This window comes from Periplaneta americana, chromosome 6 (assembly GCF_040183065.1).
Source record: "Periplaneta americana isolate PAMFEO1 chromosome 6, P.americana_PAMFEO1_priV1, whole genome shotgun sequence".
NCBI classification, from domain to species: Eukaryota; Metazoa; Arthropoda; class Insecta; order Blattodea; family Blattidae; genus Periplaneta; species Periplaneta americana.
Genome location: NC_091122.1, coordinates 21,847,399 through 21,864,007, shown reverse-complemented (window position 1 = coordinate 21,864,007; position 16,609 = coordinate 21,847,399). Strand labels below are relative to the sequence as shown.

General features: G+C 35.1%; 9 non-coding genes across 9 annotated transcripts; all 9 read right to left on the bottom strand.

Moving 5' to 3' along the window:
* Window positions 1-15,261: 15,261 nt before the first annotated feature.
* TRNAS-AGA (transfer RNA serine (anticodon AGA)) lies at window positions 15,262-15,343 on the bottom strand. The gene has a single exon. It is a non-coding gene; the product is annotated as a tRNA-Ser (tRNA).
* Window positions 15,344-15,418: 75 nt separating this feature from the next.
* Window positions 15,419-15,500, bottom strand: TRNAS-AGA (transfer RNA serine (anticodon AGA)). The gene has a single exon. It is a non-coding gene; the product is annotated as a tRNA-Ser (tRNA).
* A 72-nt stretch (window positions 15,501-15,572) lies between these two features.
* TRNAS-UGA (transfer RNA serine (anticodon UGA)) lies at window positions 15,573-15,651 on the bottom strand. Its single transcript has one exon. It is a non-coding gene; the product is annotated as a tRNA-Ser (tRNA).
* Window positions 15,652-15,726: 75 nt separating this feature from the next.
* Window positions 15,727-15,808, bottom strand: TRNAS-UGA (transfer RNA serine (anticodon UGA)). The gene has a single exon. It is a non-coding gene; the product is annotated as a tRNA-Ser (tRNA).
* Window positions 15,809-15,880: 72 nt separating this feature from the next.
* Window positions 15,881-15,962, bottom strand: TRNAS-UGA (transfer RNA serine (anticodon UGA)). Its single transcript has one exon. It is a non-coding gene; the product is annotated as a tRNA-Ser (tRNA).
* Window positions 15,963-16,034: 72 nt separating this feature from the next.
* On the bottom strand, window positions 16,035-16,116 carry TRNAS-UGA (transfer RNA serine (anticodon UGA)). The gene has a single exon. It is a non-coding gene; the product is annotated as a tRNA-Ser (tRNA).
* A 72-nt stretch (window positions 16,117-16,188) lies between these two features.
* Window positions 16,189-16,270, bottom strand: TRNAS-UGA (transfer RNA serine (anticodon UGA)). The gene has a single exon. It is a non-coding gene; the product is annotated as a tRNA-Ser (tRNA).
* A 72-nt stretch (window positions 16,271-16,342) lies between these two features.
* TRNAS-AGA (transfer RNA serine (anticodon AGA)) lies at window positions 16,343-16,424 on the bottom strand. The gene has a single exon. It is a non-coding gene; the product is annotated as a tRNA-Ser (tRNA).
* A 71-nt stretch (window positions 16,425-16,495) lies between these two features.
* Window positions 16,496-16,577, bottom strand: TRNAS-AGA (transfer RNA serine (anticodon AGA)). Its single transcript has one exon. It is a non-coding gene; the product is annotated as a tRNA-Ser (tRNA).
* Between the last annotated feature and the right edge of the window lie 32 nt (window positions 16,578-16,609).

Sequence of the window (16,609 nt, the reverse complement as noted above, 5' to 3'; positions counted from 1 at the left end):
CCAAATCAAGTCTTCACAGAAAATCAAAATTGGGGACAATTTTGACCCCTGGGGCCCCAAAATTTTAAATTTTATTTTTAATTCAGTATAGAAATATTTCAAAAATAATATTCTCCATTTCTATCACATTGAAGTTTTCAAAATATTTAAAAGTATCGAAAACATTCCAAAAAAGAAAAAAAGAAGCAATGTACACTATAATGTAGGGTAAAGTTTGGTAATATTGTGATACGAGTAATATTGGGATAGTTCTTTTTGAGAATTTATTACAATTTTACTGAGCGAGAGAAGGACCGGTTTTGTGCAGCAACTTGTCCACGAACATTCCCTTAATACGTTGACGCGAAAAACCGATCTTCCTCTCGCTCAGTAAAATTGTAATGAATTCTCAAAAAGAACTACCACAATATTACTCGTATCACAGTATTACCGACCTTTACCCTACATCAGGCCTGAAGGGGTTAAACATGAAAAGTTTTGTTCATTTAGCTTTCATAGTGGCTGATAATATAAAAAATCAATATCACTAATTTTTTGCAAAACAATGGTGTACCTCCCCCACCCCTTAAGGAAAAGAAATAATTTTGATATCACTCACAAAAGATTGCTGACTGCATTACGGAAGATAAGGTCTCTTTTTCAAATAATGCACTGCTCTCATAAAAACCCATATTCTACAATGTTTAGGTCAATTATTTAATTACTAAAAATGTACTTCTAGTTCTTCAGAAAGGATGTAGATATTGTTTGCTATCAAAAACAGAAAATGTGAAAATTGGACCCTCCTGTCGTCCCGTAAAATTTATTCCGATAATATAAGGTCCCTTTTCCTGTGGAACATAATATATACTAGTGGCTTGTGCAGCAAATGCTGCAAACTAAATTAATTAGAAGTTCAAATAAAAATGTTTCAGATTTATTTTCAATGAAGAATAGGCATACCAGTCATTTTGAAAGTTACTTGCTTTCATAATAATGAAACATACTCTCTCTGAATGGTTTTTTATGCCAAATACTTTTTCTTGAATCTATCCATCTTCAGTTTTTGAGTTTAAAAGCGAAAACGCAAGTGACAATATCAGGACGATCAGTGAATTTTTCATGTGGGAGTAAAGCAGTAACTATTTCAGGTCATTGTGGATTGTAGGTGAAAGTAAGAAAATGTCAGATTTGCCATGTTTTCGAACAATAGACATAGCATGTATAGCTCCTGCATGTTTCGTGAACTACCTTGAAATGTAGAGGTAAAATCATTTTATCCTGCTAAGAGAGATCTTACTGAAATGATTGGGAGACTACAAAATCTTGTAGGCCTTTTGGCTTTTGTCTCCAGACAATACTGGAGAGAATCACGCATATAAATATCCACACCACACCACCATTAAATATATGAAAAAACTCACACCACTTGATTAATAACTGTAAAAATATATCATTTCTAATAACAATAATTTTAACTTACGTAAGTTTTGTAGTTTTCAGTAATATATACTGTATATATTATACAGCCGTCACTCAGTAAATTATAGAAATGAATATCTAATTTAAGATATTTTCTACGTCTACTTATATAACCCCAAAAGGTTTGAGTTCCGTATCACCAGTAGGCTATATCATTAATATGTATATAGTGACTTGTTTTTAGTAAGTCTTAAAAGTTTTTAATAACCAATTATAGAGACGTTATAAAAAATTACACAAATGAAGATCGACATATTTTTGTCATTATGATGTCACAGAATTTGCTCTGTTTTGCTCTAAATATGTCAGCAATCCTGCAGGTCATGCATGGCCTTCATGTAATATTGCTTATTGTAGTGTGTGTGTTTTGTTTTATTCTGAAAAGTCATTGTGTCTCAAAACTGGCGACAGATGGATTTGGAAAATAGGAACATTATGTAGAAAAATTGACATTTCATTGAAAACTACTATTTTTCTGAAAATGTTTGGGTTCCAAGGGTCAAAATGAGGAGTCATTCATTAAAATCCGTTCAGCCGTTTTCCCGTAATTTCCATTACCAGTTCAAATTATATATATATATATATATATATATATATATATGTCTACTATTTTCGAAAATGATAGGCCTATATCAGAAAGCTTAAATTAATATTGTACCTACCCACTATTGTATATATGAATAATACATATAAAAATAGTACTGCTAGTATTTCCAATTTATCCAGAATAACTGTTTAATGAAATTACATCGTAGGCCTGTGTAAAAATGGCTCTAGAGGGAGAGACAAATGTTGTGTGAAGACCCATTCAGAGTATACCGCCCCGGGGATCAAATCCAGAGCCTCGTGGATACAGAATCATTATCACTGGTATCGCAACCACTGAAATAGGATTGAATTTACAAGTGTATTTTTAAATTCCTTACTTCAGCGTATGTCCAATTGTGGGCTCTAAACCAATCGCCGGAGGGCGCGAGGTAACCAGATAGTTGAGTGTGGACCACAATCAGCTGGCTCCCAGAGGGAGGCCCCGTATTAACCTTCCCCGTCAAACTCGAGGGAACCTGACGATGGTCGGATGACAACACCAAACAATCGATACATATCCGATTACAGGCCGGTAGCGGTCTCCTCTCCCACCACCCCTTGACACGGTGGTCTAAACGGTGTTAAAAACGATTCGGAATGTGATAGCAGGTCGCTTACACAAAAACACGGAAATTTGAGCTCCGGATCCCAGTGACAGATTATTTCGTCGCGTACAGTCTTTCCCATGAGTGCTACATTAGCGCAGTCGGTATGCAGCGGGGATTTGCATATCTGCTTCTTCAATCGCTCAAGTTTAACAGAAGACAGTAAGTGCTCGATTGGGTAAGAGAAGTAACTTATAACCAGGCAGTGGTTAACGTAGCAGTACCGGCGTAGTTCAAACGCAGTGGTGTCAGTTGGTGCCAGGTGTAGGGTAAAATCCCTTTCGTAACGATATTTTAAGTGGGTTAGATACAGCTTACATCAGTAAATTTTTGGAAATATTCAACATATTTTTCCTCCATTACTGTATCTGTACATTAATGCTAATTAGTATGTGTAAAACACTGTCCTTCTGCTATATGAAAAAAAAATATTTACTTTTTTTTCAGTTCACTGTGCAGTGATGAAGCGTTTCCCACATAACTCAAAAACAATCCAACATTATGTGATGAAATTTCTTGTGTGTATTAATGTACGTTATATCTACAATATGATGCAAGATCACTTCTCTATCTTTGATAGATTATCTGTTAAAAAATAAATTCATTTTACAAAATGGTCAAATATCAGTATTTTCTTCTAACACAAAATAAAAAAAATATTATTTATTAAGGAATTTAGTTCAAAGAGCACGATAGTGTAAAAATGAGTTTCAGCAATAAAATAAAAGAGAGAGAACATGAAAAAGTTAACAAGTTTATGAGTTATGAGTTCACTGCACAGTGAAATGCACATTTTGAATCTTGAAAAAATAAATATAAATAATGTTTTTATATCGTAAAAATATTTTTTTCATGTAGCAGAAGGACAGTGTTTTACACATACCAATTTTCATTATTATACACGATACAATAATGGCGAAAAAAACCGTTGAATATTTCCAAACATTTTACTGCTGTAAGCTGTACCTAACCCCTTAAGGGGACACATAATATGATTTATAAAATTTCCACAATTTTCATCCGAAATTTGTTAAATTTAAACCACATAAACAGGCCTACAATACTATTACTTCTACAAAATTTGGTATCATTAGGGCTAATAATTTTGAAATTATACTTTTAAAATATATGACGTCACTAAAAAGAATCCTTGCGGCAAAATTTTAAAAAATTTTAGTTAATATTTGCTCAAAATTTTGAAAATAGTCATGGGAATAAAATTTAATTAGCTTTCAGAGCTGAGTCTAAATAGAGAGTAACAATAAATTTTTAAATTCCATGAGTTTACCAAAAGGTTCAGACCATTGTTATAATAACTGTTGTGCAAGGAGATTTTTTTATTCAATAAACTGCTTAAAATTTTAAAGTCGAGAAAACAGCATTCAAAAAAACAAACAAATATTTCTCTCAACCCACTCACGTATGTTTGGCCACATTTTATTATATGGCTAGAACATAAAAAACAAGTGAAGCCGGACGGAAACAATAGTGAGGATGTACAAGATTGGATAGATATAGAAATGATGACATAGGGAATGAACTAAACCTGCTCCCAATTATAGATAAAATAAAGGAATATAGAATTCGTTGGTCGAATCATTTAAGAAGAATGGATAAGGAACAAATACCTAAACAGGTGTTGGATTATAAACCACAAGGGAGAAGAGATATTGGTCGGCCAAGAACAAGGTGGAAAGTTGAGGACGGAACAGGAGACTCTCTTACTCCATGAAGAGAAGAAGAAGAAGAAGAAGAAGAAGAAGAAGATGATGATGATGATGATGATGATGATGAAGAAGAAGATAAAAAAATGGATTTTCTTAATTTTTCAGCATTATTTCATTTCACTATAGTGTCCCCTTAACCCTGGTAGGAAATGAGGGATTTTTATGTAACATTGGCGAAATTATAGGGTCTTTCTTATTATTTTGTCAATATTAATAAGAGTTGACATGTAATATAATTGATTTTAATTTTATACTTCGTCCACCGCTGTGGAGTAACAGTTAGCATGCCTGACCGTGGAACGAGCGGACCCGGGTTCAAATTCTGGTTGGGACAATTTATCTGGTTGAGGTTTTTCCGGGGTTTTCTCTCAGCTCATTAAGAGCAAATGTTGGATAACTTACGACGCTGGACCTGGAATCATTTCTCTGGCATTATCTCTGGGTACTGTAAAGTTTCAAAGAAATAAGCCGGATCGATCCTTTACTGACGGCATTGCAAAGCCTACCTAGAATTATGATTAGGCTAATTATGACTTTATTCCAAAGAAAAAAACAAAGTCCTGATCGAATTATTATGGAATTTGAAACATCCATTATTACGAGAATGGTACCTCTTACATATGTCACAGGAGTTTAAGTTTTTCAACCGAAGGAGAAATGGGACTTCAAAAGGCCAAACTTAAGGAATGGTAACATTTTTAAATGGTGATCAACAGGGCCGGGTATTTATGGAGATCGAGAAAATCACGACATAATAGATATAAATAGCTTTTTACTAATCTTTAAGAATTAAGTGATTCTGATTAATAATATGTCGATAAAACAATCACGACAAATCGCGAAATAGAGTTATAATAGCGAAATATGAACACATTCGCGAATTATTTACTATTGCGACTTTTTATAGCGAATTTCATATTCTCAGTTCTTTCAGATTTTTTTTCAATTGAATTTGTTATACATATATCCAAGTAGGCTACATTACATGGTATTCCAGGTATTCAGATTACATTAGTGACGGAGAATTCAACATTTCAATAATATAATTTGAAAGTGTTAATTTGAGGGCTGTACTTTTTTTTTCGTTTTCAATGAATGTGTCTTAAATACAGTCTCAATCCAACAGATATTGGTTATTGGTCATACAGGACCTTTACCAGAATCCAATGAACCTTTAATATTAATTATTTGGAAGGTAATATTCATTATTCATTATATATAATATTAACAAATGTGTGTATTTTTTACCTTTTAATTCTGTCGACTATAATCATGTTTTTATTGAATATCACTGGCTTCTGTCCGATTGCCAGTTTATATAAATTCTGTTCTTTTTTTCTCTCTTTTTCTCTTCTTTTTCTCTTGTGTGTTATTTATTGGTTTGAATTAAGTTACTTACTGTATTTAGTAAACTGTCCTTGTAAATTTCAAAAAGTAGTTTATTTAAAATATTAGTTTTTGGAATTAATGAAAAGATATAGCATTTTTTCTGAAGTTTTAAAAGGCATTCCTTATTTTTGGTTTTAAAAATACAAAAGATAATAAAATTAAAGCTAATCTGACCTCATAAGAAATTGTTTGAGCAACAGCACGCAACCCAACCAATAATACATAGTTAGAAACAGGTGATCAACCAGCAATTATTTATGTCATATTATTGGCTAAGACCACACCGTACACGAGCCTGGCTCTTACGGTAGTGGCTAGAAACATTTTTGTTTTATAATTTTAATTTGTACTCACTAGCTAGCTAGCTATTTAAAATAAATAAAAATACTGAGTTAATATTCCAACCCCAAAATAATTGTATTTTCCAAACTTTCCGTTAACCTCCACCAAGAGTACAAATCAATTTCCAACAACCTCCGCCTACACCATTAGGCCTATTAAAAATACAAATGATAAAATTAATTTCCATAAATATCTGCCCCTGGTGATCAGTATTTAATAGTGCACTGCAGTTAACTGACAACACTGCCCTCTTTGCCGGGAAACAAGAGCGGTAGATATGGGTTCAAACAGCGGAAAGAAACGCGAAAAATGTCCGGGAAATAAGTTATAGAATGTACGTAACCCAATGAACTGACATCTTTCATTTTACATTCGTTTCCTTGAACCACTCTTTCAGTATATTTGGGAAATACATTAACAGAGATACGAAAAGATAAGAATGTTAATTATTATTCAAGGTAATATTACTATCAGACGGCCAGGAAGAAAAATAACCATTTTTCTTTAATATGCTCTGTTCATAGAACCATCTGACATCTTATTTCACAGAATGCTAGATCATGATTCTTTCTAAATTATTTATGGATCTGATAATAATTTGGGTGGGGAGAAGCTAATATTAACAAGCCATTCCGAAATTGCACTCCAGGGGGTTGGGCCGTATCATCACCCTTATTCCCACCTTACCATTAACACTACACCTGTATGGTTGCTATACCAACCCCTCACTACTTGCAGATTAATTTAAACATGCTTCTCTGACTTCGCTTTCCAACCTGTAACCATTCATTACTTCGCCAAGGCACTATAACCTTAGTACACGTCATATATGGTTGCCCACACGTACATGACAGAATGATACATGTAATCAAATTAAGCAGCTACATCGAAGGCTTTTTGATTATTAAATACCTATCTTACGTTACATTTAGCTACGGGGGTAGTAACCACACCCTTGCTAAAACACAACGGGATATGTATAGGGTGATTGTAAAGTCTCGAATCGTAAACCAATATTAGATAGGATCAGAGTTGTACTGGTTTCCATGCTACAAACTAGGATCTGAACACCGATAAATCCAAATTAATCGTCAATAATTAAAAATCATCAACTCCAAAATATAACACTTTAGAGGACAGTCTCTATTCTATTTTGTGTTGGTAATTAAATCTGTTTTTTTTTAACCCCATAAGTCACAAAAATACACATTTTTGGGGAAACACAAAAAAACTGTTTAAAAGAAAGGCATGAGTTAAAAATTGAAATATTTGAAGGGGGAAATGTTGGTTAAAATATAACGAATATTACTGTATCAAAAATAATATTTTTAAATAGAATATGACTAAATATTCATGTTTGAAAATGTTTTACTTATGGAGTTTCTCAAAATCTGGTTAAGATTTGAAAAATAACCTCTTTATTTCATGAAATAATTGATAATTTGGTTAAAAAATAATACGAATTTGATTCTCAAAACCAATATTTAAAAGTTTACTCCATAATTTTGCTTCATGTGAACAAATTTTACTCTAACCTGTATGAAATGTCATAAAGGAAATAAATAATAAAGTTCTGCATGAAATAATCTAATACAATAATACATTGCACAAAGTACAACAACATTATTCTAGCAAATCCAAAATTCAGACACAAAATAATTAATTGATTAAATGGCGATCTTACATAATTAACACGAGTAAGATCGACATTTAATCAATTATTTATATTCAAGTGTTAAAAGTAGTGTACGAAAGATTCAACATGGATTATCAAGACAAAATAATTAATTTACCAAAGACAACAGCTTAGGCTATAGCTTTGTTCAATCTGTGTCAGCCTTGTCACTGAGTTATGGGCCTTCTCCACGAAATCTAATTTTTCAAGCGCATATGTCACAACAGAAATACCGTTTGACTTATGGTATTTTTCTACAAAATGGTATACCTATCCCTATAGAATAGGAATTAGCAATAAACTCAATTTTGTTAAAATCTGACTTACGGGGTTTCTCAAAAACCAATTCAATTATTGCAGTATCAAGATGGCACTGTTAATATATTTCTTGTGTAGACAGAATGACGCACTAGGAGAAAGAAGGAACATCCATTTTTAGTTGTGCTCATAAAAGGAAAAAATAATTCGCTGAAATGAGGTTCTTTAGGTCGGTAACTGAATTTATCCTTGTAGATCAAAAGAAAAGCATAGACATCCACAAATAACTAAATATATACAATTAAAAATCTTGCGGAACAAAAAATCAATTAATATCAACATATAAAAGAATGAACGATGAACGCCTACCTAAAATACACTCAGGGACAAAAAAAACCGGACACTTCTATATTTGCTTGTATTTTGTTGCCAATTATTTCAAAATGAAACAAAACCCATTTAAACAAAATAATGTTTCATTTAGCACCTTATACGACAATATTTGAAAAAAAAAAAAATCTCTGATGAGAAAATTTACAAAAAATTACAAAGGGCGTATAACTATGGCATCGTTTGGTGTAACTGTTTTTTCATTTTATGGTGCCTTAAACATTAAAAACTCTTTTTAGTAACGGCTATTACCCCCTCTGGCTTGAATAACTGCATCCATACGTCTTGGCATGCTCTCAATTTGGTTAGCAATGTCTTCTTGAGGAATAAGTTCCCATTCTTCGCCAAGTGCTCGCCTCAACTCTTGTAACGATTGTGGTCTCGGTCGTCTATTCTTAACACGCCGTCCCAGCATGTCCCACACGTGTTCAATTGGGTTCATGTCTGGACTCCTTGCTGGCCATGGAAGAACATGGATTCCCACTTCTTGGAGATAATCTCCGACCGCATGGGCAAAATGCGGCCGTGCTTTATCATGCATTAAAACAAAATTATCGCCTACAAATTGGTCAAATGGCACAACATGATCAGCCAAACATTCATTTATATACCTATCTTCCATTTTCAACAAAAAACAACTCTGTACGAGCATCCGTACACACTCCTGCCCAAACCATCACTCCACCATCTCCATACGGCACATTTTCGGAAATGCAACACTGTGAAAATCGTTCTCCCCTCCTTCTCCAAACTCTTTCACGTCCATCAGGTGAGCACAGATTGAAACGGGATTCATCGGTGAACAGAACACAGCTCCACTGTCCATTTCTCCAATCCCTGTGATCATTTGCAAAACGCAGTCGTTCAACTCGATGCATCCTGAGAAGTCTGGGACCAGTTACAGGTCTACTTGATAACAGTCCACTTGCTTTCAACCTCCTTCTAACTGTTTTGGCCGAAATTGGGCGTCCATGCTTTTTAACAAATTGCTGGGCTACACTAGTAGCTGGCAGGTTGCGCTCCCTAAGAACTCTCAACACCATATACCTGTCTTCATTTGGATTTGTAGCTCTTGGACGACCCGAACCTGGTCTTCTGGTATATTCTAGGGTCTCTCTATACCGTTTTATGGCATCATGGGTTGTGCTTCTAGCCATATTCATAACATTTGCAATGTAACGTACACTGCGTCCATCATCGTAAAGGGCTACAGCTCGAGCCACATCTTCAGGTCGCATCTTGTTTTAAGACAAATGTTACAACCCCACTTAAACTCAGAAAATGTAAAAATAAAGAAATAACGAATGATAACGATAATGAAGCACAAAATGGTTGAGACAAAATTGTTATAGCTGAGACTCCGAAAGCAAAATTGGAATATTTGGTTATAATGGCTTGTTTATGAAACAAAAAACAATCAACAATGTATACACGTCTCCATAACAACAGATGGCTACCATAATATTGTGTGAGAAGATAATGATTTGCAAAATACCAGCAAATATTAAAGTGTCCGGTTTTTTTTGTCCCTGAGTGTATTATTAAACTATAGACCTATAGGATACAAAATTGTAACCAGACAGAAAATAAGATGGCAATATACTTTTCCACATAAGAACGGAAGTAGTCATTGGGCCTAATCTCTGAGAGAAAAGAAGAAGTTGGTTTTTTCTGACTCTTGACTCTTTCAGCCCTTTGGGAATAAATATTGGCATGCTTAATATACACCACTTGCACATCACTAAGGAATTTTAATGTTTTTGAAAACCCATAGTTTTTTTTTAGTATGAAAATCTATGGAGTATTTTTTTTCTGACGAACAGTATTTACCTGTTAATTCTAAAACGGCATACGATCTTTAATAAAACTTAGCATCCATAGACTGTATAGTTCTCCTATATGAACAATATAATCTAAAATCTTTAATTTAGAATGAAAAGTTTATTTTTTTTTAAATAATATTGACATATTTTTTTAATTCAGTATGAAATTAATATTAATTTATAATCTATACAATTGGCCGGGTAGCTCAGTTGGTAGAGCAGCTGGCTACGGACTGGGTGGTCCGGGGTTCGATCCCTGGTGGTAATAGGATTTTTTTTCGTTGCCAAACTGTCAGAACGGATGGCGGCCCCGAGGTTCACTCAGCCTCCTATAAAATTGAGTACCGGGGGTAAAAGGCGGTCAGAGCGTGGTGCCGACCACACCACCGCATTCTAGTGCCGAGGTCATGGAAAGAATGGGGCTCTACCTCCATGCCCCCCAAGTGCCTTTATGGCATATTAGGGGGATACCTTTTTTTTTAATAAAAAATAAAGTGTTGAGTATGTTGTTCACGTCTGAGAGCTATACGTGCATGCAAAGTTTCATTAAAATATCTTCAGCAATTTTAAGTTATCAGGTAAAAGCTGTTCGGCTGAAAAAACAACAAAAACTTTCATTTTTTTTAAATAACTACTAGGTTTTCAAGAACATGAAAATTGCTTAGTAATGTATTGTACATACAATGTATATTAATCATGCAAATTTTTACTTCCAAAGAACATACAGAATCTGCGAAAAAATGGTCAATTATAGTAAAACTGTGCTGCCGGAAGGTGTACCTTAACTCTTTTAAACTCCGTTAAAAATAGTGTATTAATTTTAAATTTTTATTTATTGTTGTAATTCTTTTAATACAGTACAAAATGTTTTCGCTTTAATTAAAGTTTCATCAGGTCCTAATTACTGTTATTTATAATTAACACTATGTTGATTTAATCTAATTAAGTATCCTAAAGGTCATTGAACAAAAAGATATTACTTATTACATTGTGCTAGTCTTTGAGAACATGTTGAATTAAAATTAATAAATTAAAATTATATAAATTGTACAAACATCAATTTTATAATGTAATTATTTTCATTAAAATTATGGTGTACAGTTATTTTATAAAAGAAACTAATTTTATCAAACTGTCTATCAATTTGGTCATATTTCAAAAGACATAATTTCAATACCCCTTTCTCAATCGTAATTATCAGTTAAGTTGAAAGTACTTAATTTTAACTTGACTTTTCAAAGGAAAAATTCACTCTAATCATAGATTATTAGCTTTTTTTCTGCTCAGTATCCAATTATTAAAATTTAACAATTTTGAAGTAGAATTTAAAAATTACTCAATTTCTTCTTCTTTATGAAATTTCAGTGTAACTTGCTGTTAATTTATTATGAGTATATCTGTTGATAAGTTATTAGAACTATACCCCGATCTTTTAATCTTTGCAGAAGATGTCGGTAAAATTGGAGACGTAAATCAAGGACTAGAAGATCTTAAAAAAATGGAGAATTACGAGTTTTTGATGCTACAAGGGATACTTTAATTTGAAATATATTTCTCCGTTGATCATATTTTTCCTTCACAGGGGCATTTAAGTTATAAAATAAAATAATGTGGAATCTGAATAAAAACACTTTTCTTCCACATAACATTGTATTTATTATTATTGTAGTATGGACATATTGCGTTATTGCTTCATATTCCTTTGTTAAAAAAAGTATCCCTTTGTTTTATTTTTACTCAATACGGGTATTGAAATTGTATGAAGTAATTTACTTTATTATGTTCGTAGTTTATTTCATTATTTCTATTATTCTTATTTTATTTGGTACATTATAAAATAAATACATTGATTATTAGAAGCAATGTTCTATTTTGAAATAAATTCTTACAGAAAACCTGAATTTCTGTTAAAGCTAGGGCGATTTGATATTATTGTTTTTAATCTGTAAGCGTTAGACTTCGCAATAGTGCCAGTAAATGGGGAGAAAAAACTTACAGGGAAGCGAGTTTCTGAGCCTGTTTGATCCCAAACTGTCCATACAGTCCACGCGTCTGGAACTTCCAATGGACTTTCCGAGCGAGTTAGTCCAAATGAAATGAGACTGTCCTATTCAGTACCATACAAAAGGACGAGCAGTATAGTGTTCTTGAACGGCTCTAACACCATTATATTACGCAGAACCTGTTTCGTGTCCAGAAACTTTTGTTTTATAGTTTTTTAATGAAGATTTAGAACTTTGGGAACATCCTGTACATCCCTAATAGAGGAGAACGAAATGGTCAGGATGTAGGTGTGGGTGGTAAACATATACATAACACATATGGTACACATTGAAGGCAGTAGTTTGTCTTTTGATTTTTGCCAGATGTATAGCACCATTACGCGTCAAAGTGGAAACAGACAGACTGACTAACCCTTTCCATTAATGTATGGCATAGACTGACCATTCCCTTCCCCCGCCGCCAGCCCTTCAACTCACCGCTGAGACTTGAATTGTATGGCACGCCTAAAAATGCTGCAGTGCCAAAGTCATCATCATTATCATTACAGCTATCAACGTCAGAGACTATCTGTCGTTTTCATTACGTGTTATTTTATCAGGTGAACTAAATTAGAAAATGGACTTCAGTGACATTGGATACAGCAGCTTGTTAATTCCCGGATGACCTCTGCCTTTTCCGCCCCTGTCCCTTGTATTCTGAACCACCCAAGTTTTTAACCCTTTCATGTTTGTTGACACGCTTGCAGCTAATATAATACACTCTGTACTAGTCAAGTTGGCAGCCCCCATTACAAGCAATTGCAATATCTAACACGATGTCTGCAACTGATTCAAACATGATTTCTTCCTACCTTCATTATTTCGGAGAGAATGCGATTTTCATCAAGAATCATTTAATAATTTTATTTATTTAATCTGACAGGATTAAGGCCATAAGGCCTTCTCTTCCATCCTACCAGATAGCACATATAAATACAAAAAAGAAATACAAACACTGATGAAAATAATACAAATTAAGTTAAAGCCTATAAAGGGTCAGGAGAGTCAAAAGAACACTATAGAACTCTCATCGAGCTAATACAAGAAAAAGAAAGAAAACAGAGATGGCAATTATGATAGTGATAATAATAATAATAATAATAATAATAATAATAATAATAATAATAATAATAATAATAATAATAAATACATTACATATTAATTGTCAATTTTACAACAGCATAGTTACAATATTTACTATATGTCATGGGTTAAGGCGAAGTTGCGCAACCTGACATGTGTTCAACAAGCAATTCCATGAACTAGAAAGTGATTTTTTAAATTTAAATTTGAATTTTGATATTGTCCGACAGTCTCTGACATGGTCAGGGAGAGAATTCCAGAGGCGTGGAATAGATATGCTGAAAGATGATGAGTAGAAGGATGTTCTGTGCAGAGGAATAGAGAGAAGGTACATGTTCCGGGTTCGAGGTAGTGAAAGGTAAACAAAACGAGATGCTAGGTAAGAGGGTGTGGATGATTTTAAATAATAATAAGAGAGAGTTGAAGAATCTTCTTTCTTTAAGTGGACTCCAAGACAACAATTCTAGTGACGGTGTTACATGATCGAATTTTCTAATGTTACAAACGAAACGAACGCAGATATTGTGAACACGCTGTAGTCTATGGGCAAGATCAGTATTTAGATTCGTGAACAGAGAATCGCAATAATCGAAATGGGGCATCACTAAAGTTTGGATCAGGTTATTTTTAAGGCTGAGAGGTAAAACGTTGGTTAAGTGTCTGAGGGAATGAATTATGGAAAAACTTTTCTTACATATATACATATATACTCCCTTACATTAAGGGAGGATTGAAGAATTCATTCATTCATTTATAGTGTCCTACTCAAGGCAGGTCTTTCACTGCAATATTTCCTATTCTCTGCCTTTCTCTTTGTCTTCTCATATGAGCCATATATCATAATATCGTCTATCATCTGATATCTTCTTCTGCACCAAACTCTTCTACCGTTCACCCTTCTTCCAGTGCATCCTTCAATAGACAGTTTCTTCTGAGCCAGTGACCCAACGAAATCATTTTTCTCTTCCTGATCAGTTTCAGCATTATTCTTTCCTCACTCACTATTTCCAACACAGCTTCACTTCTTATTCTTCACTTCACACGTTCCACCGAGCGCAGTGGCTCAAGCGTTTAACACTGGACTTTCATTCAGGAGATCCGCAGTTTCAATTCCCCGACCAACCAAACTGACTCTGGTTTTTGCGTGGATTTCCACACTTATTTAGGCAAATGCCGAGTTAAGAAATTTCATTGCCACGGTTCAATTTCCTTCCTCTTTTCTGCAGAAAAAAGAATTTAGATTTCATATCATATCATTCATCTTCATCATCTCATACCACAGGTATATTCAGGTCATGACTCATGTCTTCGTCCCCTTGCAGGAGGGGCATCCTCTCCGGAACCGTCTCTGGGTTCTGAGCCTTTCGCAATATCTCTGTCAGGATTCATTCCTTAAGAGCACTTCCGAGAGTGCTTAGAATAGATCCTGTGCTGCTTGGTCACCTTGGCTATATGAACTTAAGTCGAGGGGTGTAGGGAGCTCACTGGGTGAGCGGGTGAGGGTCTCATGCGGCCGGTGGGCTGGTACACCTCATTCTCACTCATTTCATAATTCGGGGTGCACAAACGAGAACTGTAGTGTTGAACGATCGTTCCTAACCCGCCCCTGGCCATTCAATACTACTAATACTAATACAGACACGTTCCATTTTTGAAAGGACCAAAAGAGCCATCTTTTAATTTTAATTTCATTTAATTTGCTGCTATTTACTGAATCATAGTATATATATTATAGTTCATGGCAGGAATCATTCGTGCCCTTTAAATTGCATGTTCTGAGGTATGTTAAACACTCGGAGGCGACTGCTGGGGTGGCGAGTATAAGTAACTTATCCTGATCCTTTATATTCAAACTGATATCAAGTGATAAAAGATTTGCGCAGTCGGTAGGATTAGAACCTACGCTCCCAGACGGAATCTGATTTCTAGTCAGACGCCTTAACCACTCGGCCACGACTGCTGCTGTACTTTGGGTAACTTATGCCATCTTGGTTATTTTTTTTATTAAAACTCATGTCAAGTGATACAAAATTTACGCAGTCCGCAGGATTCGAACCTAAGCTCCGAGAGAAAACATGATTTCTAGTCAGACGCCTTAACCACTCGGCCACGACTGCTGCTGCCTGTTATGTAGCTTATGCCATCCAGGTCCTTTATATTCAAACTCATGCCAAGTGAAAAAAAATTTACGCAGCAGGCAGGATTCGAACCTACGCTCCCAGAGGGAATCTGATTTCAAGTCAGACGCCTTAACCACTCGGCCACGGCTGATGCTGTGTGCTCTCTAGCTTATGCCATCCTGGTCCTTTATATTCAAACTCATGTCAAGTGACACAAAATTTACGCAGTCGGCAGGATTCGAACCTACGCTCCCAGAGGGAATCTGATTTCAAGTCAGACGCCTTAACCACTCGGCCACGACTGCTGATGCGTGCTATGAAGCTTATGCCATCCTGGTCCTGTATATTCAAACTCATGTCAAGTGATACAAAATTTACGCAGTCGGCAGGATTCGAACCTACGCTCCCCGAGGGAATCTGATTTCAAGTCAGACGCCTTAACCACTCGGCCACGACTGCTGATGTGTGCTGTGAAGCTTATGCCATCCTGGTCCTGTATATTCAAACTCATGTCAAGTGATACAAAATTTACGCAGTCGGCAGTATTCGAACCTACGCTCCCCGAGGGAATCTGATTTCAGGTCAGACGCCTTAACCACTCGGCCACGACTGCTACCGTGCTATTGATAGCTTATGCCATCTTGGTCATTTATATTCAAACTGATTTTAAGTGATACAAAATTTACGCAGCCGGCAGGATTCGAACCTACGCTCCCAAAGGGAATCTGATTTCAAGTCAGACGCCTTAACCACTCGGCCACGACTGCTGCTGTATATTGTATATCTTATGCCATCCTGGTCCTTAATATTCAAACTCATGTCAAGTGATACAAAATTCACGCAGTCGGCAGGATTCGAACGTACGCTCCCAGGGGGAATCTGATTTCTAGTCAGACGCCTTAACCACTCGGCCACGACTGCTGGTATGATCAGTAAAACTAAGGCATCCTGGTCCTTTATATTCAGACTGATGTTAACCGATACAAAATGTCCACAGTCGGTAGGATTCGAACGTACGCTCCCAGAGGAAATCTGATTTCTAGTCAGACGCCTTAACCACTCGGCCACGACTGCTGGTATGATCAGCAAAACTAAGGCATCCTGGT